Source organism: Lathyrus oleraceus, chromosome 4 (assembly GCF_024323335.1).
Source record: "Lathyrus oleraceus cultivar Zhongwan6 chromosome 4, CAAS_Psat_ZW6_1.0, whole genome shotgun sequence".
NCBI classification, from domain to species: domain Eukaryota; kingdom Viridiplantae; phylum Streptophyta; class Magnoliopsida; order Fabales; family Fabaceae; genus Lathyrus; species Lathyrus oleraceus.
Genome location: NC_066582.1, coordinates 114214311 through 114226368, shown reverse-complemented (window position 1 = coordinate 114226368; position 12058 = coordinate 114214311).

Sequence of the window (12058 nt, the reverse complement as noted above, 5' to 3'; positions counted from 1 at the left end):
ACGTTCTTTTGTGAGTTTGTAACCTCACCTCTTTCACCTTCTCTGTGCCTCCAAACAATTTCTCCAGAACTTCTCATGCTTCTTTCGCTGACTCTGCATCACTAACCTTTTCAAAATTATCTGCATCAACACATTGATGGATTATAAAGAGAGCTTTATAATCTTTCTTCTTCAATTCTTTATGTGCAACCTTTTCTTGATCTGTCACGACTTCTGCAAGCGTTGCTATTCCTTCCTTCACAAGATCCCAAAGATCTTGATAACAAAACATAACCTTTATCTGCTTGGACCAATTCTCATAATTGTTGTTCTTGAGAATCAGAAGATTTGGTGGAAAATGCCCATTTGGATGATTCGTTGCCATGGTGATTTTCTTCCCACGAATCGTTTCAACCGGAGCTCTTGATACCAGATATTGAAAATCCCCAAAACCTATAGAGAATTTGAATCAATCTTGATGAACAAGATTGTTATTATCCATACAATAGCAATGAAAAAAGAAGAACAATGGAGAAAGAAAGAGTGTAAAGAACGATGAATGAGAAGAGTAATATAATTCTGCAGAGTTTCTCTCTGCCCATAAACTGTGGAAAATTTCTTATTCACTTTGGAACTGCAAAATACTGTGAATACAATGTTATGAATACTCTATTCACTTTATTACGAAAATAAGGTTTACTCCCTATATTTATAGATTTAGGTTAACTTGGACATCAAGCCAAAGCCCAAAACTATAAAAGTCCAAAATAACTAACACTACTAAAATAGACCTAAGTCGAAATTCTGTGTGAAATAACATGCTTCGACACTTCGAGACACTAACACAACTCAACACACTAGGTGGTTCGATACTTATTTGCTCTGTCGAGCAACCTGCTTCGACACAAGGAATTACAATTCAACATATATGACAACTTTTTAACAAATTGATCACAAAAAAAGAAAAATAAATTCAAGCTATTTGTGTTTGGGGGTAAAAACTTCTAACAAATATCTGAAGGGGAAAGTTGATGTTGATAGGTTTTGGAGAAGTGTGGTTCAACTTATTTCATGAAAGTGTAAACAAAGCAAAAAATCTGGTTCTAAACAACATTCGTAAAAATGGTTAGAGTTAGTAAAAAGATACCAATTTCTTACATTTTTATCAATAAAAATCAGCTCCAACTGCTCCTTGTTGCTGGACAGCCCAAATCATTTACCATAGAATCAAAATAGATTTGAAAAATTAAAAGAAACATTTTATGTGATGAGGGAAATTGAAAGACGAAAGAACATTAAAGTAAATTTGTTAAAAAATAACATTAAAAGATAGGAGAATAAAACCATCATTAACGGAAAAAAAATCTTAAAACTATCATTAACAACATAGTAAAAATAAATGATATTTAAATGATACATATGCATTTATAGAGAAAGAGTATAAAAGAAAAAATTAGGATTTGAGAAACATACTTATGAGGTGATAATCAAAATGAAATAAGGAAAAAAAAATAGGGAATGGTGGAAACAACCAGATTCAATAGTATTTTAAAAAAAGTTATAAAACTAAAAACAGTATTAATTGAAATAGATCTAAGCAAGTCACATAATGAATGAGAAAGATAAATTAATGGGTTAGTAGAAAGAGATGGGAATGAGTATGATCTTTAGAGGTAGGGTTTCATGGAAGAAGAAAGAGATGAGAATATCGAAGAAGACAGATTTGAAACCAGAAATGTGGTTGATGACAAAAGGATAGTGGGAAAAGCGGATGATGAATCGTTCTTCTTTGAAAATACAAAAGTTTTTTGCAGGTCTACTATGAGTTGTAGTTGCTGTAGATTGGCTTCCCAAGAATAGTTAGTGTACTTATTTTAAAAAATCAGATAGTTGGAAACTTAGTTACATTTCATTTATCAAAAAAGTAATTGGCATAGTAAAAAATGATACAGTAGAATGCGAATACATATTGGATTATAATGAAAAGACTAACTTAGTTGAATAAAGCATAAGAAAGACAAAAATTGCCATTGAAAAGCTGACATGGAGTTAAAACACCAAAGGGCAAATTGGTGATTTCAGCACAACTACTTTTCTTATATTATAGATTGCAAAATCACAAACAATATGCCATGTCAATATATGCCTCATAGGCCTTTGTTAAAGTTTTTCCAATAGAATTTAATAGAAGGGACTTGTAAGGCTAACGAAAGTATTTTAAGGAACTTAAGTGTAACGCTTTTGAATTAAGAGACTAAATAGAAACAATAAATTAAGTTAGGGGACTAAAAAATAAATTATTCCAAAATTCTTCCTACCTTTCTCTCCCCTCGTTTAAACTAAACATACCTTTAATAAAAACACATGCACTCACTTTTCCTCCCCTCCCCTTTATTAAAATCCCTTCCCTCTCCTCCTCTCCGTTGAACCAAGCGGATCCTAAGCGACTATCATTTTGAAAGGGAGGGAGTATTCTCTAAAACACCAACATATTTGAGGAAAAAATATGCTAGTATTTGTGTCGATATACAAACAAAGTAACATTTAATTAACTTTTTTGCTTTTCTTAATGTATCTAAATAAAACTCTTTAACTTTTTATTTAAATGAATTATTATTTTATTAAAAATATTTCTAATTATATTTTCTCTTTTCCAAGTCAAATAAATATATTAACAAAAGATCTATGTTAATTAGGGAAAGTTAAGACAAACTCTTTTCAATAAAGTATCATTTGATAGATATTTAATGGATGGATGTTTGTTTTTGTTATTATTTTCTTGTGCCTATTAGCGCATAATGTTCGTTTGGACACTTGTGTTTGTGGAAGATGTTGGTTTATAGACTTGTTAGTTAGTCTAGTTAATTTATGATGTTTGGTTGGAAACCTAAGTTGTTGTCTCTTACTCCTTCTACTTTTGTTTTAAAATGTTTGTAGTTTTAATAAATAAAATTTGTTTCAAAATAAGTGTCATTTCACTTTTCAATGTAGTAATGATTATAATTTTTTCAATTGTGTCATTTAATTATTATTTTGCACATTTCTTCTAATACTTTAAAGGGTAATTTAGTAAAAATGTAATTAGTTATGTTATGACAACATTATTGCACTCCTTAATCTGTGTAAGGGTCTGTTTGGTTAGAGGTTTTCAGAGGTGACGGGAGAGGAGGGAATTTTTTTAATTTAGTATGTTTGGTTCAAATTTTTATAATGGAAAGGAAATAATTTGAATCCAGAGCAATTTTTTGTTCCCCAAATTGGGAGTTTTGGGAGGGGAGGGGAGATAGATGAGTTATAATAAAATGTATTCTTTTATATTGACAAAATTATCGTCAGTTTTTTATTCTAATCCTAAACTGTCCTTAATAAATACTATTGGTTAATTTGTCAACTTATTAGAATTTCTCCATACTTTTTTAACAACAACTTCATTATTTTTATTACTATGACTCAACTTTATTTCTTTTTTATGTGTTTTATTTTATTTATTTTTATTTATTATTTTATTTGTAATAATTTAATTTTTTTTATAAGTTGTTGGGTTGTATTATATATCGATATATAATTGTAGTATATAATTTATATATTATCTAGAATTTAATTTTATAAATATTTTATAGAATTAGATGTATCATCAAGATGAAATAATGATTCATTTGAAGATTGATCATATAATGATTTTACGGTATTTATCAATATTTTATTTACACTTTAATATATTTCAGAATATTTGAAATATTAAATATTTTTTATTTGATTATCTATGTTGTTTATGAATTGATAATTTTTTTGATGAATATCATTTTGTTTTATTTTATTTAGCACATATGTTATAATATTTTAAGGGTAAAAAGGTAAAGTAGTTTTAAAACCTCTGCACTCCTCATGTGAATCAAAATATTTTTTGATTAAAAATTCTTCCTCCCTTTCTATTCCCTCTTTTAAACCAAAAATTCATTTAATTAAAACACCTCCCCTCTCCTCTCCTCCCCTCCCCTTTATTAAAATCCCTCCTCTCCCAGTGAACCAAACTGAGCCTAAGTGGCTATCATTTTAAAAGGGAGGGAGTATTCTCTAAAACACCTGACATATTTGAGAAAAAAATGTGTTAGTGTCCGTGTCGATGTATGAAATTGACACTGACACTTTTAATTATATTTAATTAATTAATTTTTTAAAATTATTATTAGTATCGACCTATCAAGGTTGATGTTGTATTTTTGATGTACGTGCTTCATGTTGAACTTATTCCTTACATATTAAGCATGTCCGATCCTGCAATTGAGCTCTTCAGCACCGAGCCTTAAATCTTAGGGGGCCATTTCATTTATAATTAGTCAAACAAATATAAAAAAAAAATTAAAAAACAAAAATTTATATAAAATAATTTATAATTTAAATAATACTTTGAATTTTTTGGGGTTTCATTTAGTTAATATATAATTGTATTTTTAGTATGTTATTTTTAACTATTTGAATTATATTTTTTTATAAAAAAATTAGTTCGGTTTTAAAATTAAACATGACCTCTGAATGGGTTGGATCGACTCTGATAGCAAGTAACTGGATTACCTATAGTGCAAGTCATCTATTTTGTGATCTATGTAATGATAATAAGTTATAATCATAAGTAATCAATAGTTAGTTATGAGTGTGTTAGGTTTCATGCAGCTATATAAACTCAGTGTAACTAACTTTATATCAAGAGGAATTAAGTTCATTCACTATATCATCTTCTTCTTATGTTTCTCAATGGTTTCCGACGTCTTTACTCATTTTATTCATAACTTCAATGGCTCGCGGCAATGCCAACGTGAATCTTCCTCCTCCTCCACATATTCTTATCATTCACAAACTCCGGGAAATGTTTATTTCGTTCACTCCTCCGATGGACCGTCGTCTATGACAGTTAAACATGTTCAAAATCATTCAAATTATCATGTTTGGACTCGTTCAATATGTCGTGCACTCGGTAGCAAGAACAAGTTTGATTTTGTTGATGGATCATTTCCAATTCCCACCGATTTCGATCTGAATTTCAAAGCTTGAAGTCGTTGTAACATGCCGATTCATTCAAGGATAATAAACTCCGTTGAAGATTCCATACCACATAACATTGTGTTCCTTGAGAATGTTGTTGATGTATGGCATAAACTCAATAAGCATTTTTCTCAAAGAGATTACATCAATTTTTGTGTGTGTTTAGATTAACACTACTCCATTTGAAATAAGTGTCAGGTTGGAGAGAGAGAGAGAGAGAGAGAGAGAGAGAGAGAGAGAGAGAGAGAGAGAGAGAGAGAGAGAGAGAGAGAGAAGAGAGAGAGAGAGGAGAGAGAGAGAGAGAGAGAGAGAGAGAGAGAGAGAGAGAGAGAGAGAGAGAGAGAGAGAGAGAGAGAGAGAGAGAGAGAGTTGTAACTGTTGGATTGATTGACGTCAATCCAGATTCACTTTTTAATGTTTTTTTTTCTTCTGATTGTTCATATATTTTTCTTATTGGAATTGGATATGGTTCAATTTTTAAGAAGAATTACGTAGCTTTTCATATTTTTCATTCTGATTTTATTATTTATTTTAATTTTTTATACATTTAAATAATACTTCTCATGGATTTTTATTTATATTAATTATTATTTTATTTAAAATATCTGAAATTATATATTTTTGAAGTTAAATAAATAATATATTAAATCACATCAAGACATTATAACGAAAACCGATATTGAATTACAGGCCTAAGATATAAAAACAGGTATGATATAAAGTGATAATAACATTAAAAACAAGGGATTTTGATTGTCTCAGTCACCAATGATTACATGATGTAGTGATAAAAATAAGATATTTGGATTCTCTGCCCTCATAAAATTGAAAGATGTAGTAAAAAAAAAAAGATATTCCAATGGCTGCATGATCTGCATTAGGTGTAATTAAGTTTGTTTGGAGAGAGATAAAATTGAAATATATAATGACAAAAATAAGAGATTTGGATACTAATGACAAAAATAAGATCCAACATTCACTAGAAATGGTTTGGAGAGATGTAACTACAAACATAAAGGATATTCAATAACTACAGTCAAATATAGTCTTCAGTAAAAATGTTTTAGAAAAATATATATTATGATAAAAATAAGAAATTTGGATTATCTGCGGTCCAGATAAAATTGAAAGATATAATTAAAAAAAATTGATTCCGAGCAGTCCACCAATGATTGCATGAACCTACATTCGGCGTAATTAAGGAAGAAATGATTTGGAGATGACAAAAATAAACTTCAATGCACTAACTACACCCAACTTGTCGTTTCTAATGGTTGATATTCAAATTTAAAAATAAAGCACTACAATTGAAATAAATACTTTTGTTAAACTATTTAAAATAATTATATATTTTCTCAAAAATTAACACCTCTTCAAATCAAATCAAGAATATTTTTGTCTCCCTTAAAATAGATTTTCTCACTCCTTATAAAAGTTTTTTCTATGTAGATCTAAATATATTGAATTATATCTTATATTTTATTTTGAAAAAATTAATTTAAGTTATTAGAAAATGGGACAGATAAAAACTAATACGTATGGTTAAAAATATGAGAAAAAAAAATTGACAGATTTATGTTTTCATTTTAAAAAAAATGTACATCCATAATTACTACTCATATGTCATTCGATATTTTAAAAAGAAAAAAATTTATTGCACTTGCGATATTTTTTTCTCTACGTAGACTTAAATATATCAAATTATACAAATTATATCTTATATTTTATTTTGAAAAAATTAATTTAAACTATTAGATAATGGGATAAATAAAAACATTTGACCGTTAATGTATATAGTAAATATATCAACTATATACATTAATTGTCAAATCTAAAAATAAAAAAAAAGAATCAAATTTGCTTATAATAGTGATTGGAGGGTGTAATTACTAATTACGTTTAATTTTTATTTATTTTTTTAAATTATTATTAGTATCATCGTATCAATGTCGATGTTACGTTTTTGATGTTCGTGTTTCATAACTTTTATCTTTTTTATTTGTGTGATTTTGTTGTGAGCTTAACTAAGAGTTAGGTTTTCCCATTCATGAGGTTTAGAGGGATTTGTTTTTTTTTACAATTGATTTTTGATAATGAAATTGGTAACAATATTTTAATCAACAATGTAATCTAATGAAATTGGTAACAATATTTAAATCAACAAATTGAAACATTCTAGAAAAGTTAAAAGTATTTTAGGGATTTTGTATAAGTAGAAGGGCAAAAGAGTCCTTTCCATTACCCATATAAGAACCCAAAATGAGGAGAAACCCTCTTATTTTTCTCCCTTGCAAAATCAAAATCAAGAGAGAGAGAGAGAGAGAGAGAGAGAGAGAGAGAGAGAGAGAGAGGAGAGAGAAGAGAGAGAGAGAGAGAGAGAGAGGAGGAGCGAGAGAGAAGAGAGAGAGAGAGAGAGAGAGAGAAGAGAGAGAGAGAGAGAGAGAGAGAGAGAGAGAGAGAGAGAGAGAAGCTCTCAAAGCCCTTGCATGTTGGAAGAAAGTTATCCAACTTAAGAAAAGGAAAAGCCAATGAACCATCAACCATCAAGCTTTTTGAACTCAAAAATTTACTCTTGAGGTGGGGTTCTTCTAGGTGATGAGTTTGGGTAGCTTTGTTTAGGTTGTTGTGAGTGCACTATTTTCTTTGAGGTTTTTGATTGATGTCAAAACTAGGAAAATAGTATTTGAGTTTAAGTATTTGTACATTGAATTTTATCTCTCTATGTCTCGGTTCCATTTTCATCTTAGGACATTTTTAGATTGAGTCATAAGCATTTGAACATGTTAAAAAGGTCAAAAATATGCATTTTTGTAAAAAATAATGTTTGGAGTCGACACACCCGTGTTAGGGGTCGACTCCCTCTGAAGCATATTGAAAAGAAAATTCTTTGTCCAATTGGAGTCGATACATATGGGTTTTGAAGTCGACACATAATACTAAGGAGTCGACTCCCTCGAGTTGTGTGTCGACTCCCTCTAAAAGCTATTTTTTAAAATTTAAATCCATGTCCAGGATGGGTCGACTCCTAGGAAATATGGGTTGACTCCCTTGCCCTTAGGGGTCGACTCCCTCCTCGAATGAGTCGATTCCCATTGTTCAAAATGTCTAATTTTGTAATTTTGCAACCTATTCATGTTCAGTTTTCTACTTCATACATATTTACCTATATATAGTCATTCATGCACCATTTTTAGATATGTGATAAGAAACCTGAAAGATTCAGAGAGATTTTAACCATCTTCATCCTCTCTCATTGCATTCATACAAAAACTACACATAATCGTTGTTGTTGTGTGATCAAGAGATAGTTTGATAAGGTCCAATTCGGATTAGGTTGTAACCAATTGAGTTGAAAGATCTTTTAGGGTTTCAAATAAGAAAATCAAGTTGGGGTTTTTCTTCAAGATCATTTTGGGATTTGAAAGTTTTGGATAAGATACGTAATTTGGATCCGGTCGAGTGAAATATTTGAAAATCGGTTTTTTTTGCAAAGGAGTAGCGTGAGACGATGGATCATATTGGTAAATCTTGGGTTACAACAATTCACAATTTGGATCCAATCGAGTGAAGACTTTATAGAACGAAAGGTTCTTATAAAGGAGTAGCGTGGGACGGTGGATCAAATTAGCATTGTTGGGCTACTTGATCAAGGTAAGAGAAAGTGTTAGAATCAACATCAAACTTAGGGATTGTAGGGTTGGATTGCTATATTTCTCTTGTATACATACTTTGGCAAAGGTTAATTTCATTATCTTAATTCGAGTTCGAATTGAGGGAAGATGTACCCATAGTGAGGTCAATTGGGAAACTGCCTAAATAAATCCTCGTGTACTCTCTCTCTCTCTCTCTCTCTCTCTCTCTCTCCTCTATATATATATATATATAATATATATATATATATTATATATATAATATATATATATATATATAGCTAGATATCTATCTACGTATCTATCTATTTATCTATTTATCTATCTATCTATCTAACTATCAATCTCTTTTATTTTTCATGTGAAAATTATTGAATTCATCAATTGTGTGATTGTTATACCCCAAAATTCTCCCTTTCCTTCACATAATCATATAGGTCACTAACCCCAAACATTTGCATATCATCTTCATCCATTCATTTCATTTGGATAAGCATGGTTCAATCTGATTTACAAGTCGCGTCAATTGGATTCATCAATCTGTTGCATATGCATTCATCATTTTATCATGGCATCATAATCATTATCCATATTGATTTTAATGTCAAATTGATTTTAACTCCAAATTAGTTCTAGAAGTTCAAATCAATTTTTGAAGTCCGTATTGATTATAACAATTCAAGGGTGATTTTGGAGGTTAAAGTTGATTTTCGAAGTTCAAATTAATTTTGGATATCATTTTACCCGCATTCGCCAAATTGATTTTTAGAAGTCATTTTTTTTATTTTAAGTCGGCTTGTGATAATTCATACTAATTTTAGAGTCAAATCGGTTTTTTTTTAGTCTTTTTTTCTTTATGGGTCAATTTCTTTATGAGCCATTTGTTTAACCATTTTTTGGGGCCCATCTCTAAATCCAATTGTTATCAAATTCCAATTTTATTTTTCATTAACCATAGCCAATTAAATCCATCTTTCATTAATCCATTAAACCATTTTAATCCATAATCCATGTACTAATTCAAATTAAGCCCATTTTAATTCAAAATCCAATTTCAATAAACCATATCTAGATATCCAATATCGCAACACCAATTAACCAATTAATTCATATCCATTTCTTAGCCCATTATTCATTCTTTAACCCATTAACCCATAACCAAATCCATTCAATCCACATGATGTCCATAACCCACAATTATATCCATTTAACCATTTGGCAACTGTACCATAAGGAAACGTAAGCGCAAACATCCTAGATGGTTCCCATAGAGTACCATGGATGTGAGGGGTGCTAATACCTTCCTCTTGCATAACCGACTTCTGAACCTGTCCGTGGTTGCGATGACCATTCTTTGGGGGTTTCTCGATATTTTCCCTTTCCTTTGGAATAAATATAAACCGGTGGCGACTCTGTATTTTTCGCGTAGCGACAACTGTCAACTCTGCTGGGGAGATCTCCCTAAGCAAGTCAAGCTTAATTTAGGTTGCTTTCTCGCGTGTGTGGATGCTTATCCTTTTGATATTGTTTATCTTATTTATTGCCTTTTGCTTTAAATTTTGTAAACTAATAGGTGGTTCCATGGTTCTATGGTATTGATGGATACTACTTTGATTGCAAGTAGCCTTGTGGGAAAGACTCTCTACCCGAGTCTAGAGTGCAAACTTGAGATAGGAGAGGTTGAGTAGTATGGGCCACCGAGAAACTTCTCTTGTAAGGGTTGATACGAGAACCTCGCTTAGAGTAGATTCTTTTGAATATGTTGACGACCGTCAAGCTTTTAGCGTAATCGATCAATATCTTCATTAGGATCAATGACTCTAAGGACCTTTGTAGAACATTGAACTCTTGACCTATTAAGATTGATGGTCGCGTAGTACGGGTTCCCGAGAAGCTTTTCTTGCGTGGGTCGGTACGAAGATCTTGCTCAGAGTAGATTTTCTTGATGGAGTTGTCGACCAGCAAGCTTTTGCCGTAAGCGGAAAATAGGCAAGGAGGTCTGTGACTTTGAGACCCTTGTCTAGAACCCGATGTCGATGGTCGTGTAGTACTGTCTCCGAGAAGCTTTTCTCGTGTGGGTCGGTACGAAGATCTCACCCAGAAGAAGCTCATTTGAGGTAGTTGACGACCGACAAGCTTTTGCCGTAAGCGCCAAATAGCCAAACGAATCGATGACTCTGGGGTTCCTATCTATAACCCTAGACTACGACCAGTAAGATCCCCATTGTGGAAAGCAGTCAATGTTATCCTCCATCCGCATCTCTAACATATGATACTATGCCAACTTGTGTGTTCGACTCATGAGAACCATGCTTGTGTATCATTCATCCATGCATTCATGCATTCATTCATCATAAAAAATCTTCAAATATAATATCCATGCATCATTTTGCATATCATCAAACAAAAGCCAGAAAACTCACCATTTGGCCCTTCTACCCAGAATCATCCATAGCCAAGCTGACTTCCCGACATTCCCACAACACTCGAAGAAACCAAAGGTTGCTCATGGATCAGTTGGAACAAAACCAAGCTGTTTTGAGGGAAGACATGACCACTGTGAAGGCTCAAATGGGTCAGCATGTTGAAGCCCTACAAGCTCTGGCTAGGGGACAAGAAGAAATATGTCAGGCTAATCTAAGAGTCACCGCCGCCAACCCTGTTGTTGTGACAATGCCAACGAATCCGCTAGGAGGAGCTGGTACGCCTGTTGTGGCTCAACCACTTCCTGAAAGAGGTCCGATATACCAAAATGTTGCTCAACCATTTAGTATCCCGACCAATGGGAGAGTTCAACTTGAGATTGACGATCATTAGGAGGCTTTCTTCACTACAGAGGCTGACTCAGTTTATGAATCTTTTGGTCCTTCTCCTGCTGACCTCGAAAGGAGATTCTATATGGTGGAGAAGAGATTCAAGGCGATGGAAGGTTCTGATACCTTTGGATTAGATGCCGCCGAAATATGCTTAGTTCCAGGTGTGATAATTCCTCATAAGTTCAAAGTTCCGAGCTTTGAAAAGTATCAAGGGGTCACCTGTCCAAAGACTCACATTCGAGCTTTTTGTAAAAAGATGGTTGCTCATTCTGATGATGAGAAACTTTTAATGCACTTTTTCCAGGATAGCCTTAGTGGAGCTTCTCTGAAATGGTATATGCAACTCAAGCGCACGCATATACGAACTTAGAGGGAACTTCCTGAAGCTTTCTTGAAGCATTATCAGTATAATTCAGACATGGCTCCCAATCGGACTCAGTTCCAAAGCCTTGCTCATAAGCCGGATGAATCGTTCAAAGAATACGCCCAACATTGGAGAGATCTAGCTGCCAGGGTTCAACCCCCTCTTCTTGAAAGAGAATTGATAGACATGTTTGTGGACACCCTACAAGG